Source organism: Pyrgilauda ruficollis, unplaced genomic scaffold (assembly GCF_017590135.1).
Source record: "Pyrgilauda ruficollis isolate IOZ18807 unplaced genomic scaffold, ASM1759013v1 scaffold114, whole genome shotgun sequence".
NCBI lineage: Eukaryota > Metazoa > Chordata > Aves > Passeriformes > Passeridae > Pyrgilauda > Pyrgilauda ruficollis.
In genome coordinates, this window is record NW_024509655.1 from 826,917 (window position 1) to 845,298 (window position 18,382).

General features: G+C 42.5%; 1 long non-coding RNA gene across 1 annotated transcript; it reads left to right on the plus strand.

Moving 5' to 3' along the window:
• Positions 1-9,000: 9,000 nt before the first annotated feature.
• Positions 9,001-10,237, plus strand: LOC121360472. Its single transcript, XR_005956214.1, has 3 exons — positions 9,001-9,095; positions 9,325-9,491; positions 9,688-10,237. It is a non-coding gene; the product is annotated as an uncharacterized LOC121360472 (long non-coding RNA).
• Positions 10,238-18,382: the final 8,145 nt, after the last annotated feature.

The following is an 18,382-nucleotide window of genomic DNA, read 5'->3' on the forward strand; positions in this document are numbered from 1 at the left end:
TCCAGAGAGGGTGACTCCATCATCTCCTTGGGCAGCCCATTCCAATGTCTAATCACCCTTTCTGTGAAGGAATTCCCCCTAATTTCACAGAATCACGGAATTTACTGATTTGGAGAGCCACTCCTGGCCTGCCTAGGGTCCAGCCTAACCCTCCCCTGGCGCAGCTTTAGGCCGTGTCCCGTCGTCCCGACGCTGGGAGAAGAGCCGGACCCCCGCTGGCTACAGCCTCCTCTCAGGCCTGGATTCGGCAGGTGGAAGCCCGAGGGCCAGGACAGCCGGGCTGTGCCTGCAGCTGCTGCCCACGGGCTGCCCAAGGGGACTCTGGAAGCAGCAGTGATGCCCCAATGCAACAAATATGCGAAAGATTTAAACACAGTTGTGTGCACTGCTCGGAGGCAGCTGTTTCCATGAGCAAAGCCCTGCTGCCTCCTGACGTGACCCATGTCCGATGAGGATTTTAAAGGGATCATTTGCTCCACACTGTGCTACTGCCAGTCTCTGACCTTTGATGCAATTTAGCAAATCAGATGGCTCTGATTACAAAAGTCTTTGAAACACGCCTTCCATTCCACCTCGTGCTGTCTGCTGGAGACTAGAGTACTCGAAAACAGACACCTGAGGGAAAAGTGAGAGCCAAGACAATTTCCATAGGAGGTTAAGGAGGTCACTGTCAAGTTTGTCCTATATATTTTTGAGGTAAAGAAGCTTTTGTTTTGTTGGAGTGAGGTTTTTGGTTGCTGCAAAACCTGACCAGAAAAGCAGCAATAAAACCTCTCAGACCTCTCACTATACAGCTCTACTTGTAGAAGAAGGGGTTAGATGAACATGGTAGCACGTACCAGATTGTTCTGGTTTCCAGATGTGTGGCTTCCCACTCAGCATTTAGAATGGAATTTGATCCTGTGAGTCTTTTGGGGATAGCAGCAGTGTCATATGTCACTGCAGGTTGTTCTCTGGTTCCCATTTGTCCTCAGTGAGACAGGAAAAACAAAGCTCTCCTGCCAACTTTCCTGGCACTGGGCAGACAGTAGCAGTTCTCCTGAGCACAAAGGATTCATACAGGAGTGTATCCAAGCTAGCACAGTGAATTCCTGAGAACAAACCAGCATATTATCTGTAAAACAGATTTACAGAGTAGCACCAGTAGGGTCTTCTCAGAAGTGTCAGGGTCCTACACTATATGGAGGCACAAGTGGTGGGAGACAATTTCTGCCCCACTGAGTTGGCAGTGAAAGGCCAGCATGGAAATGATAAATGTTTCATGTTGAGCCCTTATGTGCAGTAGAACTGCTCTTATCTTTACAAGGCTTTGGAAGGCAAGTGGGAGGCATCTGGTGAGGCAGCAGGAAAAAATGAGGCAGTAAGCATAAGAATAGCTTTGTGAGAAGGCAGAAGGCTTGAAGACAAGGCCAAGGCACAATGGCAAGGGCACACAGAGGAACAGGTCAGGGCACAGGGCAGGCAGAATGGGCTGCAGGGCAGCATTTGGTACTTGAGGGGCTTCTGATAACACTTGGAGGACAGGAGGCAAAAAAAATTCTGGAACACAAAAGCAGGAACTTGTACTACGCAATATTTGGTTTTGACTGCAAACAGTTAATTTGGACTTTCCCCTCACAAGTTTTTTTCCCCTAAAGGATGAGTTAAGTATTCTTAGATTCCAGCTCTCCTAACAAGGAATTTCTGCTCCTGCAAGGTTCTCTCTCTCTTCTTACTGCCTCTGTTTTTGCTGCTTCATGATGTTCCTGAGTTTTCCCTCCCTTGCCTCCTATTCTACTTTATTTTTTATCATTTTTATTAAAGTTTATTAATGATTTGCACATATTTTTCTGTGATTATTTCTCTTCTGCTGCCTCTTCCCTTTTTTCACTCATCTTTCCTGAATGCTTCCATCTTCAAATCCTAAACCCTTAATCTAGGACTGTCTTGTGTGACTGGAAAACAAACCAAACTCCTGGGGGCAGTGGCAGGTTTGTTGTCTGTGTGCTGTCCTGCCCAGCATTGTAACTGAACAAACAGCAGCTGGAATTCTGGGTGGGGGGAAAAGCAATGTCCATTGTAATCTCCATGTATCATATCTCAGACCAAGCTATAAATGCAGGACAAGCTGATTCTGAACACCATGCTCTTTTCACCAGCACATGATGCTAAAAGTTGAAGAATTTACTCTTACACCATGCTTTCTATCCTCATAAGGGAAAAAATTTTCCTTATGGTACACTTCTGGCTTATTATCTGTCTGTACAATCTATGTCTCCTAGCAGGTCAGAAGAGACCAGAAAACATCTTGTGGCTATGGTGAAGTGGCCACTATTTTAACATCAACATTCAAATAACTGGCAACAGCTGTAATTTCTCACAGCACTTTTCAAAGGCAGCCCTTAGAAATCAGGTGAGCTACTGTGTCACCCCTGCCATGGCCATTTGACTGCCTATGCTCATGGAAGCTCTGGATACTCCAGCTCTCAGTGTGGATATTGGTGATGAGAAAAGGGCTGCAGGAAAGCTTATTGGGGATCTCTTTTCCTTGGATCAGGAGCCAAATTTAAGTTCAGACCCTTGCCTTAGCCATGCTGTGGGTGTGCCCATGCCTGGCCTTGTACCTCACTGATCCTGTGCTTCCCTGGCTGACAGATCCTCTGTCTTGACCTCAAAGCTGGCTAGTCTCTATGGTCAGGCTTGGTGGTCCCTGGACTGCAGCTGACCCTCTGTTGCTGTCCCCAGTGGCCTGGCTCTCCTTAGGTGCCATGGAGCTGTCAGGGAGGTCCCTGCCTGCCTCACCATCCCCCTTATCCCCAGCCCTGATGGAGCAGCCATGCTTCTCCCTGCTGACAAGGGCTGCACACAGTCCTCAGGGTATGGGTAGAAAGCAGCTTTTTTCTTCCAGGAAAATGTGCTTTTTGGCACTCTTGCCAATTATTGCCCTTGCATAAATAATCACAGCGTTAACACTGAAACATGACTAAGCAAGCTAATAGGCATTCTGTTTAGAAACAAGAAATAAAAAATATTGGTTTTGGCACTGCTCAAATTATGTGCAACATTTAATTCTCAAGCTTGTGCTCTATACTTTTATGGGTGATGTGACAAACCTTCTGTGCTCAGACTTTGGGATATGGTAGTCCCATTTCCTCTGATTATCCTAGTCAATAAGTTTCTACTTCATCTGGGACTCATGGTTTACACAGAGACAGAAGGCGTTCTGAAACAGAAGGGCTGTGGTGTAGGTTAAGCACATTCCCAGACCTGCCCAGATCAAACTACAGGCTCTGAACCAGTTCTCACTTGCAGGGAAGGCAGGAGTCAAATGTACATCCATGGGGAATCCACAGGATTCCTCTCAATTCAGATGACATGGCTTCTTCTGTCCTGGTGAAGATGGAAAATAAACGCCTGTATCTAAGCACTGTGCTGGGAAGGTCAGATCAAGAGCATGCCTAGGGGATTGGCTGTTGCCATTAAAATCAAAGGCAGCTTTCATTCCTTGGTGATCCCCAGTGTGGTGGGTTGACCTAGTGAAGCCACTGTCACTCCCCCTCCTCAGTGAGCAGTACCATCACTGCTCAGCAGTAGCCAAACCACTGTTGTGCTTTCAACACCACTCCAGCTACAAACAGAAACCACAGCACTGAGGACTACTATGAGAAAGTTAACTAACCCAACACACTGAGTTTCCTAAAGTAAAAGAAAATGGTTGAATTGTTTATCCTGACTTCAAATGGCTTTGGAGTATTCAAGCAGTTTATTTGGAAACAAAAAAAAAAAAAAAAAAAAAAACCCAAAAACCAAAAAAAACCCAAAAAAACAGAAACAAAAACAAAACAAAACAAAAAATTTGGCTGAGCTTTTTGTGCCCCTAGTGAAGAATATGCAGGGAAAAGTGAGTTAGAGCAGAATGTTCCTATCCCTTCACATTGTGCCTTTGGCATTCTCCAATTACAGCATGTTAGCTGTGTAAATTGAACTTCTCCTTGAACTTTTCCAACCTAAATGATTGTATGATTCTATTAGGAAGTATCATAAGTTAGAAGTTGTGATACTTCAAAATATGAGGATGCCATGCATGATAACTTTGTATTATTTGTATATGAAAGATTTGATTTTTAGGATGGTTGCACAGCAGCACAGCTGATTTTGTTTCAGTATCATAGCTTCGGTTTTACAAAGATAATATTCCAGATCAGAATTCAGTCATCTGCCTGCTGAGAAGAACCACGTGGCTATTTCTGCCTTGATGATTAAAGAATATTCCTAATTCTTGATTTTTGAAGAGCTGTTGTAATTTGACAGCAGGAAATGATTGTGGCTTTTGAATATGTAGCAAATATTTTAAAGCAGGATTTTAAGTGGTTTCCTTGGCAACCACTCTTCTTTAGAGATCAGTCCATGCTATTAAGTATCCTGCTGGACTCAGACCAGCCTTGCAATATTAAAGGTACTCGTTTCCAACACTGCTGGGTCATGTGCAGTTCCTTACTGCCTAGCAGCCCGGAGCTCAGAGGGAAGCTTGCTGCCTGCCAGTCTTTTTTGCAGATGAGTAAGGACACACCTCTTGGTGGTGAGCTGGCAGAGGCGCCCGGAGGGGTGGAGGAGCTGGCCATGCTCACATTGGCTGTGTTATCCAACAGCCCTGAGGAATGGGGGGTTTATTTCTCATTTGTCTACGCTTCACCCCCCACCACAAGACAATTCTTGTGACTTGTGGTTCCCCATTAAAAGAGAAAGCAAGCACATCTCTTAGCTCCACAGTCTGCATTCTTTTATTTTTTGTTTTACATCTCAACTGTCTGGGGCATCACATAATTTATCCTTTGACCCCATATTCAGCATTTAGGATCAATAAGAATGTAAAGCCATTAATGATGGAGAATCCTGGAAGCATCATTAACATAAAGAACATCTCCTGCTCTTCTCCAAAGCTTTCTAGTTATGTATTCATTCTGATTTGGATTAGCTTCCTTATTTGCTATGGACATCTGGGATTTAAGGCACCTTTAGCAGAACTGAGCTGAGCATCTTCAAGAAAACAAATGCTGCTCAGGGGAGATGTGCTAAAGTGATCTGAATGGAGGGCACTTGCCTGGTGTTTGTCGTCAGCCCTGTGGGAGCCTCATCGGATGCCCCAGCAGTGCTGGGGTATCTGGGGGCAGACTTGGAAAATAGGGCTGGTGAAGTGAGGTAATTGATGACAAGCATTCTTTAAGAGATTCTCACACTTGTTTCTTTAGGTAAGCCTGATGTGTAGGAGTAGCTTATTGCTTGCCCATGCTTTTCATTCTCACAAGAACTCTCAAGAGAAACTCTCAAGAGAAAGGCTTTTCTAGAACTGACACAGAAAAAGAGAGTGCTTTCTGAAAGCAGTTGCTACTTTGTATTCATGGGTTTGAAGGCAGAAATCAGCACAAATTCCTCAAAGTAGAAATCGTGCAGAAGACATCTCATGTGTGACCCAGTTTGTGGCATTTTTGTACTTACTAGCAGCTTTTATTTCCTTTTCCTTTTTATTTCCTACTCATCTTTACTTACCAGTTGTTACTCCAACCATTGTCTGCTGTTATGGAAAGGGTTACTGCTTTATCTTAAGAGCAAATAAGAATAGGATAATAAGCATTCAGTGTTGTAAATCCATGCCACTTCTGTAAGACCAAAACTGAAGCAATATTCAAATTAAATTACATGTTTGTATAAAGCCAGAAAAACCAGGGCCCACATGCAAAATGGAATCCTCAAGCATAATTTTGAAATGCAAACAATTTCATGAAATCTTATGTTTACAAGTGAGCCTGGGAACTTGCAGGTCCTGACCCATAGCATATGGAAATTTTAGAGAATCCTCATGTTGACTTGGCATGGATGGCACTGGGTCCACAGGAAGATGGATGCATTCAGAATCATGTCCAGCATTGAATGGAACTTCAGATGTGTGTAATCTTTGGTTTTGGCATGAGAATGTAATGTAGAAACATACTTTGTGTGTGATCTGAGCTGCTTTGCCTTTTTCTGTCTTTTACTTTTTGTACAGGCCCATTACAGGCACTGGGAATCTGGGGTACTGTGATTCTGCACTTGCAGAATATCTGCTGCTGTCATCTTCTTCCATTTCTGATTATTCCAAAACTCTACATTTGTGCTGATTGAATAACACAAATTTTATTGTCAGCATTTGAAGGAAAAACCTGCTTAGTTCTCAGGACAACTCAATACAGGGAGAGGAAAGAAATAATATTTGCATTTAGCTTTGTTCACAGGGTGGAGGTATGATAGTTATGTTGTTAAATGTCACACTGTGCTTAATCCACCTGAGCAGGATTAACTACCTAGGATGATCTTTAGGAATGTAATTTAATGTTTTCAAAATCAAGTGGAGGGTAATTCAGAAGGCTATTTTAAAAATAATTGTTCTGAAAGAAATGATAGTAAATATTGATGAAAATGAAAATGAAGAATGGCCTTAATTCTTGGCTTTACTGTGACAGGAGGTGGCAGACCCTACCTGTTTTTTGCACCTAGCTAAGGAAATGGTAATTTTGAGCAGGTAGGCACATCCTGATTCAGTGTCACCTACTGTATTCTAACCCTGGGTGAGCCTGGCCCAGCTGTAGTCCTGAATGAAAACACGTAAGGTTATCCTATCAGATGGAAAAACCTCAGTAAAAAGAAGTGTTCCCTCACAAGTTCTCATGGGTCCTGACTCCACGTGCCTTTGGTCTCTGCTCCTTAAGACTCTTGCGGACTGTTCAGCCTTTTGCCTTTCAGGTGAGTCACTTTGCACAGTGGCATCTGTGCATGATTTTGTTCCCTCTCTCTCATTTTGGGTTTCAGGTTGCTCCCAGTCTGTATTTAATTTCTTGTCCTTTTCTACACCCCTGTGAAATGACTGTTTTTCCAATGCTTTTTGATCCATGTATTGAAATAAGCAAAAACATATTTTATACTTGGTGCCGCAAAGAAAAAGGTTTTTCCTGTCGCACAGAACCAGCCAAAATGCTTTGTGAGAGCACATCTAATTGTTGAATCTCTCCCTTCTCTGGCCCCTGATTCCCTTCCTCCCTGTGATCATCATGCTCCAGCTATGGTTGGCCAGAGTTCTCCCTTGCACAGAGCACGGTGTGTTGCCAACACCACTGGTGTTTGCAGATTTACAAGGTCTGGTTTTTAATGCTCTTGCAACAATCAAAAACATGTACGTGCTGCTTCTGTCTTAACAGCTGTTAACCCTAAATCACAGTGTGAACAGCCAATGAGATGCTAGAGTGCATCTTTTCCAAAATGCTGCTGTACATCCGGGTCCAAACTGCAGAGCTGGAGTGGAGCATCCTTTCCACACACAGTGTCTGTAAGCTGAGGAGGAAACCCAGCTGTTCTGCAGGATTCCTCTGCAGAGGCTGAAAAGCAGCACTCTAGCACACAGGAGACATGGAGAGACACAGGCCCTGGTTCTTCTTTTCAGGGGAGTCGAGGCCAGCCCTTAGGGTTAGCATTAATATCCTGTGAAAGGTGAGTGGAGTTGGCTGTTGTTCCTGCAAGATTTAAACCTCCTCTTCTCCATAGGCACCTTGTCCCTTTTTTGCTTGGCCTGCACTTCCCACACCAGTCGTGATGTACCTGTTTGTCTGAGTTCAGCATGTTCTGAATCCTGCATGATCCTTTGGAAAAGCAACACCTTTAGATTGTCTTTTAACTGATGCATTTTAAACATAGCTTATCACTTATTGACCACATAGGAACACTTGACCTTTGCATGAACTACATTCAAAATGTTTGATAAAGCCATGCAAATATTCTCCTTTCTAAACGATCTGATTTTCAGCAACAGAGAGGAGATAAACTGGACTCCATCCAGCATGACCTGCATAGTAAAATGTCACTTAATGCAGACAGTTTGTTGCCTTCCATTTTACATCTTCTTTCAATGAAAGCTTTGATGGTATAAGGCTGGAATAAATAAAAGGCACAGTGCCCAGTAGAACACAGTGTACAGCACCAGCAGCAAATTTGATTTGTTTGCTTCAAAGGGCAGGTAATGCATTTAAGTAATTGTGTAGCACAGCAAAGTCAAATTTCACAGACCTCAGCCTGTGACAGTCAGAAATCAGTGACCTGGCAGGCGCCCCAGCTCCATGTTGGGCACCTTCCCAACATGTATAAATTGGGCAGGTGGGTATCAGTTACAGGTGCACAATCCAGCTGACAGGACAGACCCTTAGGTTCTTTGGAGTCCAAAACAGTTAGCTGTGACACCTCTGACAGCTTTATATCTGTGCATACTTCTCCATAACATGACACAAGTTCAAGTGAATATAACAGCCAATAAATGAAGGCACAAGCAGCTTTAACGAATGCTCACAATGTTATTTCCAGTATTTTAAGACTCATTCATATACCTGAATTCAAGTTCTGTGTTACTCTCTGACAAATCTAAAAGAGTATATTCCAGAAAATATGGATAGTAAGCTGTAGAAAAGAATCAGGCAAACATAACCTCCAGCAATGTTTGATGACAATGATTTGTAACCTGGTGTTTCAACTTAAACCTTGATAAAGGTTTAATTGCCTGACACCAAGCAAACCTGTCTCTCATGCTGTGTAGGAGTTTATCTGGAATGAGTATACTGTACACTTATATGAAATGAGATTTTGAGGTAAATAAATAAAACCCATTTGGTTTTATTTGCAGCCTTCCTGGGTGAAGATGTGGACTTTTGATCGTGTCTCTCTTGGGTGCTAAAGGAAAAGGATTGGTTAGGAGGACATGGTGGTTAGGGGACCTCCTTGTACTTCCTTTTTAATAACTGTGTTCTCTCACAGAACCAGGATGTGCTGGTTTTGGCTGGAGTAGATTTACTTTTCTCTTCAGTAGCTGGCATGAAGTGTGTTTTGGATTTGTGCTGGACATAGTGTTGATAACACAGGGATGTTTTTGTTATTGCTGACAGGGCTTACACAGAGACAAGGCCTTTTCTGCCTCTCACTCCACCCCAGCAGTGGGGCCTGGGGGTGCACAAGGAGCTGGGAGGGAACACAGCCAGGACAGCCAACCCTAAGTGACCCGAGGGATATCCCATAACATATGGGGTCATGCTCAGCATATAAAGGTAAGGGGGAAAGGCAAAAGGGAAGCACATTCAGAGTGATGGTGTTTGTCTTCCCAAGTAACCCGCTCTCTTGGGGGTGGCTGAACACCTGCCCATGGGAAGTAGTGACTGAATTCCTACTTTTCCTTTGCTTGTGTGTGGAGCTTTTGCTTTACCTATTAAGCTGTCTTTCTCTTAACCCATGAGTTTTCTCACTTTTACTCTTATGATGCTCTCCCCCTTTAACCAGGGAAAAGGAGTGATTGAGTGGCTTTGTGGGACTGAAGTACTGGCTGGGATTAAACCATGACACAGAATTACAAATGCAGGACCACAATGGCTTTTCATCATGTTTCTTCCTACCAAAATTCTCATAGACATCTTGGGCAACAGTAAAAGCTGGGGGTGAGATGGCAGGTGAGCTGCAAAGTTATTCTAATGCCCTTTCCCCAAATCATTGCACGGGCAAAAATCTATCTCCCCACACAGTTATTCCCTTGTGGCCATGTCTGCACAGGGCAGTCATCACCTGCTCTATTGGAAATGCAATATATCTGTGTAAATGCATTGCTCACTGACAAAATTGTTTTTCTATCTTGCTGCTCATCCTCAGGACCAACTCTGAAATCAGCAGTTCTTCTGAGACCTGTGTCTGCTCATCTGCCTGCCTCAATCCCAGCAAGCATACAGAGGGCACTTTAAATATAACCTTGGCCTCTGGTACAGAAATAAATCACGAAACATGACCCTCATGCCAGTTAAAGAAGCAGCATTGCAATTCCTACTGCACTGATTCATATTTGTGAGTATTTCCCTTTCCTTGAAAAGCCGCTGTGAGTGCCAGCTCCATGAAGAAGAAGAGCACAAAGCACAAGTACCAGCCAAGTCCCACTGAGACTCTGCAGCCTGTGGGTGACAGATGAGATCTTTGCTGTTGTGTCCTGTGTCTGGCCAGGGCTGTGGTTTCCCCCATCAGCAGCAGTCATAGGGATTGTCTGCACAGTGTCACAGGAGCTAATAACTGGAAAACACATTTTAAATTCCCTGCTTCAGTTTGGTTTCTGAGGGGAAACCCACAGGGTGGCGACTGCAAGCAGGAGTAGTTCAGGTACCTGGGTTCCCAGGATATCCCACTCTCAGCAATGCCATGGCAAAACCTGCACATCGTGTCTCCATCTGTACATAGGAAAAAAAGTTCTAGAAAAATGGGTGGTTTTCAACTTCTTAACTGGGAGAGGGATGAAGATGGTAACAGTAAACTGATTTAAGTATCTCAGAGTAATGGCCGGGTAAGACCTGCCTTCAACACTGTAACACTTGGTCTGCCTTGATGAAGGAATGGAATAGTTGGAGGGTGCCTTCCTGCACGGTCTCCCCAGTGCCTCAGAGTACATTTTATCGGGAGCTTGTTAACGTGGGACAAAACCCAGCGTACTTCCTCCTCAGAGAGCAGGATGTACGCGTTTGTATTTATTTCCCATAATGATGTCCAGCAAAAGTACCTGTAGTGTACTTGAGCCATGTGACCACCGTGAAACCTGTGCCTCAAGGCGCTTCATTCCTTTCCCCTCTTCTCTTGGCCTAGGGAGCTTTTCCGGAGGGGGCGATGAAACGGCGTCAGCTGTAATTTAACCTCCCACGCTGGGTGCTGGCACGAGCTGTCCGTGCTAGTTCTCCGCAGTAGCGCAGATCTCCCAGCGGGATGAGTGCAGGGCAGTCCAGAGGCTGTGGAGCACCAGGATCCAATGAGCGCAGGGCGATCCAGAGGCTGTGGATCACCGGGATGCGGTCGGGGATGGATACGCGGCGCGGCCGCGCCGGCGCCGCTCCCGCCCAGCGCCGCCCACCCAGCGCTCGCTGGCGCCGCCTGGTGTCCGGAGCGCGGCACCGCAGCAGCGCCCGCCCGCGCGGCGGGGAGCGGGGGAGGCAGAGCCGCCCTCGCTGGCGCCGCCTGGTGGCACCACAGATGCACTGCGGCACGGCCTTGGGGGCGTGCCTGATGCCGGTCCCTGTGCTGGGATTCGCATGCAGTCACGGAATCCTGCAGCTTAGAAAGCACCTTTAGGAGTTAAAGATCATCGAGTCCAACTGCTAACCCAGCACTGCCGAGCCCACCACTAGACCATCTCCCCAACTGCCGCATCTAAACTGCGAAAGCAAATGGGTTGTATATAAGTTATGCATGCTTCCAGGGATGGTGACTCCACCACTTAACCACACAGCCTGTTCCACAGCTTGACAACCCTTTCAGCTAGCATATTTTTCCTAATTATCCATTCTCAACCTCCCCTGGCTCAGCTGGAGGCAATTTCCTCTTGTCCTGTCATTTGTTACCTGGGAGAAGAGACCAACCCCTATCTGGCTACAATTTCCTCTCAGGTAGTTTTAGAGAGCACTAAGGGCTCCCCTGAGACTCCTCTTCTGCAGACTAAACACCCTTATCTCCCTTATCAGAATTCTGCTCCAGGCCCTTCCCAAACTCCATTTCCTTTCTCTGGGTTCACTCCCGCACCTTCACGTCCTTCTTGTAGTGAGGGATCCAGAACTGAGCACAGGATTTGGGGTGCAGGCTCAGCAGTACCGAACACAGGGGGATAATCACTGCCCTGGTCCTTCTGGCCACACTTGCTGATGCAGGCCAGGATACCAGTGGCCTTCTTGGCCACCTGGGCCTTCACAGTTCTCCAGGTGCGGCATCAACAGTGCTGAGTAAAGGGCTTCATTAGGCTTTGGTACTTCTCTAAATAAAACTGGCTTCACCAGAGGCTATAAGCGGCAGAGGTATTCCTGTCCACTGTCCTACCAGACTGGCCCATGACAGCTCCTGCTGACTGGCAGGAGACAGAAGTGAAGATAAGCTGTGAAATGTGGTTTTCATATCCACCATGTCAGACAAAATTATTTCCTGTGGTCAGAACTGGTTGTGAAATACATGTCTACACTAGAACTGGGTTTAAAATATATGTGTAAAGATAATAACTAAGGGCTAAAGAAGTTCTCACTTTAAATCCTAAGGTCTATTTAGTTTCTATTTCTAGCTGAAAGGCTTTGTGAGAAAAGGAACTGTTTGTCTCCTTATGAAGAGCTGTAACTCCCACCTAGGAATAAACATTATTTCCTACTTCAGAAGCCAGGATGTTATGTAGCTCCTGGCAAATCTGTGGAAACATAGAGGAAGCCAAGTCTGCCCTCCCCTCTAGCTTTGTCCATTCCCATGAAACTACTTAAGTGTTTTGAGATCTTGTCTATACCACCCAAAATTACTGGCCTTTGCAAAGAGTTTCCTCAACATGAAGAGGTTCTGTAGTACCATTTGCTAATAATCATGATGCAAGATAAGGACAATGGAAGTGCCAGAAATTTCCTGTTCTCAGCTTCTCCAAATCAAATAAAATCAAATCAGTCCCAAAGATCTTTACACAGGTTTAAAAAAAAGTCACTTCCCTTATCACACACTGCAGACAAAGAGTAGGGCACCTTTAAAGCCAAGGAGAACTGAGAGTGCACAGCTCAATCAACAGTTCAGTATATTACTTTGTTCTCTTTTAAAAAAGGGGCATGAAATTCTTGTTCAGTTTTGTCCTTTCAGATATCCAGTCTGAACAAAATGGATTTCTGTTAGTTCTCTTTAAATGATCAAGCTTTCAATAACACTTTCTTATTGCTACATGTCAAAGATATTTTTAAATGTTCCTAAGAAATGTAATCTTGTGGTATCTTTTTTTTTTTTAAACCATCAGTGAAAATTTTCAGTTCCTGCCAAAACAATCTCTTTTCTAGAAACCATTTTTTTTTATACATTGACCATACAAACTATGATCAAGTAATCAACATAAACTGTGCTTTTTTCAAAATATATTTTTCATCTACTAAAATAAAAACAAGGAACTTTCTTCATAAATCTGACAGTAATGTTGGGCCTTTCTTTCTTTGGAAATCTATTCAGTCTATTTATTTACATATGTTTAACTTCTGGACAGAAATTATTTTAGAGAATCCAAGCAAGACTACTAACTTATTTTAATAAAAGGAAAACCCATGAGACTGCAACAGCTTTTGTTGCTTTCTGTAACTGAGATTCTTTTTTTATCTAATATTTATGAATGTACTGCACAACAAAATCAGTATTCCTGTATAACTTATGTACTCCATGTTTGAGGGAGAAATTATCATCATTTTATTTAGCATCTGAATCAAGAAAATTATTCTTTCCAGATATAAAAAAGTATCTTGCCTTTTATTTTAGTTATCATAAAGTATAAATAATACACATTATCCCCAAATTTCCCCTTGTTTTTACCTTACAAGCAAAGTAAAACACAAGCTCTTTGTTTTAAGTCCTCCTGTCCCCTTCTCATATAACTCCTACAACTGTTTTTGCACTTCTAGTTTAGCAAATCTTACAGGCAGGGTATATCTCCAGAAATAACTTGCATAGCAAAAAAGCCAAGCCAGCTCTGTACCTCGGCACAGCCAGATCCTGATGGCCCACTTCCATGGCAAATTCACTTAAATTTTTATTAAGATACTCTAATTTAGGAAAAATTATTTAGTTTTGATATGTATAACACTTTATTTTTGCCTACAACAAGCAGGTATTAAGGAATGATTAGTCAAACCTGAATTTCTTTGGGAGTGACGTTAGTCAACAGCTCAGGTGTAATTTAGGCAGAAAAAAATCAAGGTCTGAGGACTTTGTCACGCTGGGTTCATTTATGGTGAGGATATGCTTTTCTACAGCACATCTACAGCCTATGTAATTCTCTGCTTTTGAGTTTGTTTCAAAATTATATTATTTAACTCACTCAAAGTATTTACAGCACTGTCTAAGTCCAAATGCAAGCAGCCTTATGCCTTATTGGCAACATTTTCTTCAGAGCCCGGGCTCACATGAAAACCTCCCTGCTGTCCTATTTTCTTGCATGGATATGTAATTCTTCCTTTATGGGTCCTCGTTAATTAAATACTTGGAATAGTGTGGATCCCACTGTAGCAAAACACCATGGCATAGCACATAAATTATGAAGAAAAATCTATTGCCAGCATGGATCACTTCCCAGCATTAGTAATAAGAGGGACCGCAGTGAATTTCCAGCCCCTCTCATCGTCTCATATTAGTCCCTTCGTTGGGAGTGGCCACTCCTGCCCTCTCCCCCAGAATCCCCACCCGTTTCCTTCTGCTGCAGCTTTGGAGGGCACAGGTAGAGCCAGAGTCCTAAGAGTCCTCTGGTTGAAAGAGCAGAAAGCTATTTAGACAAAATAATGGTCTCTTAGTGTAAGTACAATTAAATGTGATCTCTGTAGGGAAAAGAGGCTGCTGCCTCTTAATTTTTCACTTTTGCAAATTAAACAGGGTGGGGGGGCAGATAGTGCCTGTGGTCCATAATCCTCTGCTCTTTTAGGTTATGCTTCAGTTGATTGTTCACATTTACCTGCTTTAGGGCATTTTTGTGTATTCTTTCTTCCTTTTCCTGTTTTACCGGACTGCTTCTCAATTTCCTGGGTTTTTTTCCTGATGTTTGATAGAACAATCTGGAATTTATCCATAAAATTGCTAGTGAGTTATCCCGTAACTGGAACAGCATGCATCTTTTAATAGAAGCTTGTTTTAGCTCATTGTTATGCTATTCTGAAAGATTCTGATTCAAAATATATTATTTTGTAAAAGAGCCCTAGTGAGGTGGTTAAGAATTTTCTTTATCAGTTATTGCCCATCACATTTGCCTATGGTGCAGCTTAAAATCGCTTCTTCTACCAGCTGAGCTATAGTCAATCATAGCAATTTAGCAACTTAGTCTGATGATAATTTATTCCATTAATCATGCATGAAATGAAAAAACCTCAGAGGAGGAGTTTGGGCAGCTGGAAATTAGGAAGGGGAAAAAATCCCAAACCAAACATTCCCACCTTTTTTCCTTGCAAACTCAGCATATCCTATGCTGAAATTACTGAGGCACCATGGTGCCCTGCTTTTTTCAGAGTCTCTTCGTGCTGGAATCACACTTTAAATCATTCTCCAAAAGCATGACTTAGTTAACACTTCATTATGCAAGAAGATTTCCACTATACTGCAGTTGGCAAAAAAATCTGACTTTCCTCATGTGTTTTATCCAGCACCCACTTCAAATTAAGAAAATGAGACTTTGAAAGTTTTTGTCTAAAAGGCATATGCCTGAATGTCGATTTATCCAATCACCACTTTTACTGGGTCCGTATGTTACAAATATGAAAGATCAGGTACTACAGCTAAATTAAGATATTTCTGTGATTTTTTTTTTCCTTTCAAGGAATAAATATTTCACTGTACAGCATTATTTGAAGAGTAGCACGTTTCATCTCAAGGACCAGGAATGGTTTGCAGTGTAATTTTACAATGTGGTCCATTAAATTAATTTAGTAAGTGGAGAACATGATTATTTGCTCACATAAGAGTTTTCAAATTGCGCTTTTCAGTCTATCAGCTGTCTGAAGTGCCATAGGAACTGCTGCATATGTGGTCCCAGGGCCAAATCATCCCTTTCACAGCTTATATTAAGATGATGGGTGCCTTCAAAATATTTGAGGAAAGCAAGGAATGTAGGAAATATGGCAGGATTTTAGTGGAAAATTCTTTTTCAAAAAGCAGCAAATAGACTTATCACTAGAATGATACTATATCCAGTCCCCAACAAGGTTCACACTCCTTGTGTAATGCTGGAATTCAAGCCTTTAAAAACATGTGGATACTTAGAGTTATTTTATATAGCTGAATCCCAAACCCTTTGTTCAGTTTTTCTTCTTTCTTTAAGCAGGACTCCAGATTGCTGTATTTATTAAATTTAAACAGTGAGGTTACATGCTAACATCTGATAGCACCTATTTTAATTCTGTATCCTTTTAAGATACAAATTTTAAGTTGAAAAAGAGAGATTCTTTTCAAATGGATACACATCCTTGCCATTCTACTGGAAGTGTACTTAAAATATAAAAGGGGGAGAAACGCCCATGATATTTTCATGAAAATCAGTCCAGCTGCACTACCAGATCATGTAAATCTTTATTTCTGCACTTAGACCTCCTTTATTGGATCTTTTTCAGCTAAATACAATGATCTAACTAAAGAGACCTCACCATATTTCAATACGCATGAACTGATGCAGAAAGGCTTCTCAACCCTGGGCTTACATCTGTAGCAATGGGATATCCTGACAAAAAAAATCACAGAAATATTTTACAGGAAGTGCCATCAAGAAGTCATCTAGTTCACTTCCCTGCTATAAATACTTTTAGATCCATTCATTTATATAAAACATTGTATAAAAAGTGCAGCGATTGTTGTAGAAAATTCCTGCTACTCTTGTATTCTTTATTTTTCATCATGCTAACAGCACATGGATTTTTTTCTTCTGATTTGACTGGCTATCAGAAAACATTTGTAAATATATTTTTTTATATATAACTACCAATATTCAAAATGAGACAATTTTTAACAAGAACCTGAAATACCTCTCATTACAAAATATCATATTATACATTTATAAACTGCCTGTGCACATAGAAAAAAACAACAAAAATGTAGACTTCAGCCTGTATTTCTTTAGGAAAAAACAATTCTACCCTACATTTAATCAGGGTGTTCATTGATTCCATCTTTAAATCCTCATAATAATGCAGATCCTGATTTGAAAATGGACATTCCCTTCAAGAAAGAAATGCATATCACACATGTCACACATGTCACACAAATTGAAAAGAAAGACTGCCAGAAATGAAACAGAAAGGATTAAGTTTAAGTTAGGTTCATTTCATATGACTAAGTTAAAATGGCGAGTAGCCTTTCTGTAGAGTAAAACTCAGATGGACAGTGCCCTGAGGAAAATGGTCTAGGCTGGCCTGTTCAACACTGAATTCTGTAAAGAATATAGAATTGTTAGTAATTTAGGTTGGAAAGCTCAGTCAGGTTGCTCAGGGTTTTATGCATTCCAGTTTTTTAAAATTTCCACAGCTGTGGATTTGACACCCTGTCTGGCAACGTGCAGCAGCAACACCCAACTCCATCCCTGCAGAGCCACAAAACTTCTGTTTCTACTGCTAAGCCCATACCCACTTCCAGCCCCACACACTTCCTTGTCACATTGGAACTGAGTTAGGAGTTTCCTGTTCAACCAGTCTGGCTGCCTTCTGTGTACACCCATTTTCCTGCAGTTCTGGGTGGATGGTCCCTGTGCTTTCAGGAGTCTGGCATCCAAGACTGACCAGTCTCTGTGGCCCTTTGCCCTTCAGAGCACCCTGCCATGAATCACAGAATCACAGAGTGATTTGGGTTGGGAGGGTCCTTAAGGATCATCTCATTCCAACCTGCCTGCCATGTGCAGGGATACCTCCCACTAAACCAGGTTGCTCAAAACCCCATCCAGCCTGGCTTTGAACACTTCCAGGGATGGGGTATCCACAAATTCTCATGCCACCCTGTCTGCTGGCTACCAGAACAAGCAGAATTTCAGTTTTTAGTCTGCCACTACTGCTTCTACTCTCTGCTTCTGATACTACTGTCTCTTCGCTTTTGAGAAAAAAAAATGTTAAGAGAAGAGCCAGTAAAGCACAAATTATTCAAAACCGCACAATTTTAAAAGTTTTAAAAATAGCTGCTGCATAGTATCATATCCTGCTGTTTTCAGATCACAAAGGTGACATAAGCCTACTCCTTGTTTTTTCAAGTGTCAGTTTCCTTCAGAGAGAGAAAAAGGTGATGAAACAGCTGCCACATTTTGTTTGTGTTTGTGACACAGGTGCTTATGACCTGGGAAAGAGAAAAAAGTGGCCAGTCAGATTCTCCATTCTTCTGTCTCTATGCTAGACACAAGGCTATAGGTATTTAATTTATATATTAATATTTTTAGGCTGCCTTTGAATTTCTAATACACTGAGATATGTCAAGAGATGTGCTGGCCATTCCTTGAGTTCTAACACTCCACAGCCAGCTTCCTGCACTGAATTTCAGTGAGAGTAGAGCAGATCTGCTTCCATCTTCCAAAGGGAGCACCCCAAAATTATCTTCTGCTTTCTGTCCTATGATATGCCCCAACATAATTCCAACTGTTTCCTCTTTTTAACCCTCTCTCTCTCTCCATAGAATATGGGGCTGGTTTTCCTCCTCTCTTCACTGTGGGTTTGTGTGTTGTCCATCTCTCAGGTTACGTCTAGAGAGGAAAGTTTCTAGAGGGAAGATTTCAAATATAACAAATTTTCATTCTCAGACTCAAATCCTTCTAAAAGTAAGGGTGTTTTCCATCACCATTGAAGGATTTTTTAGAAAAATCTACGTAAAT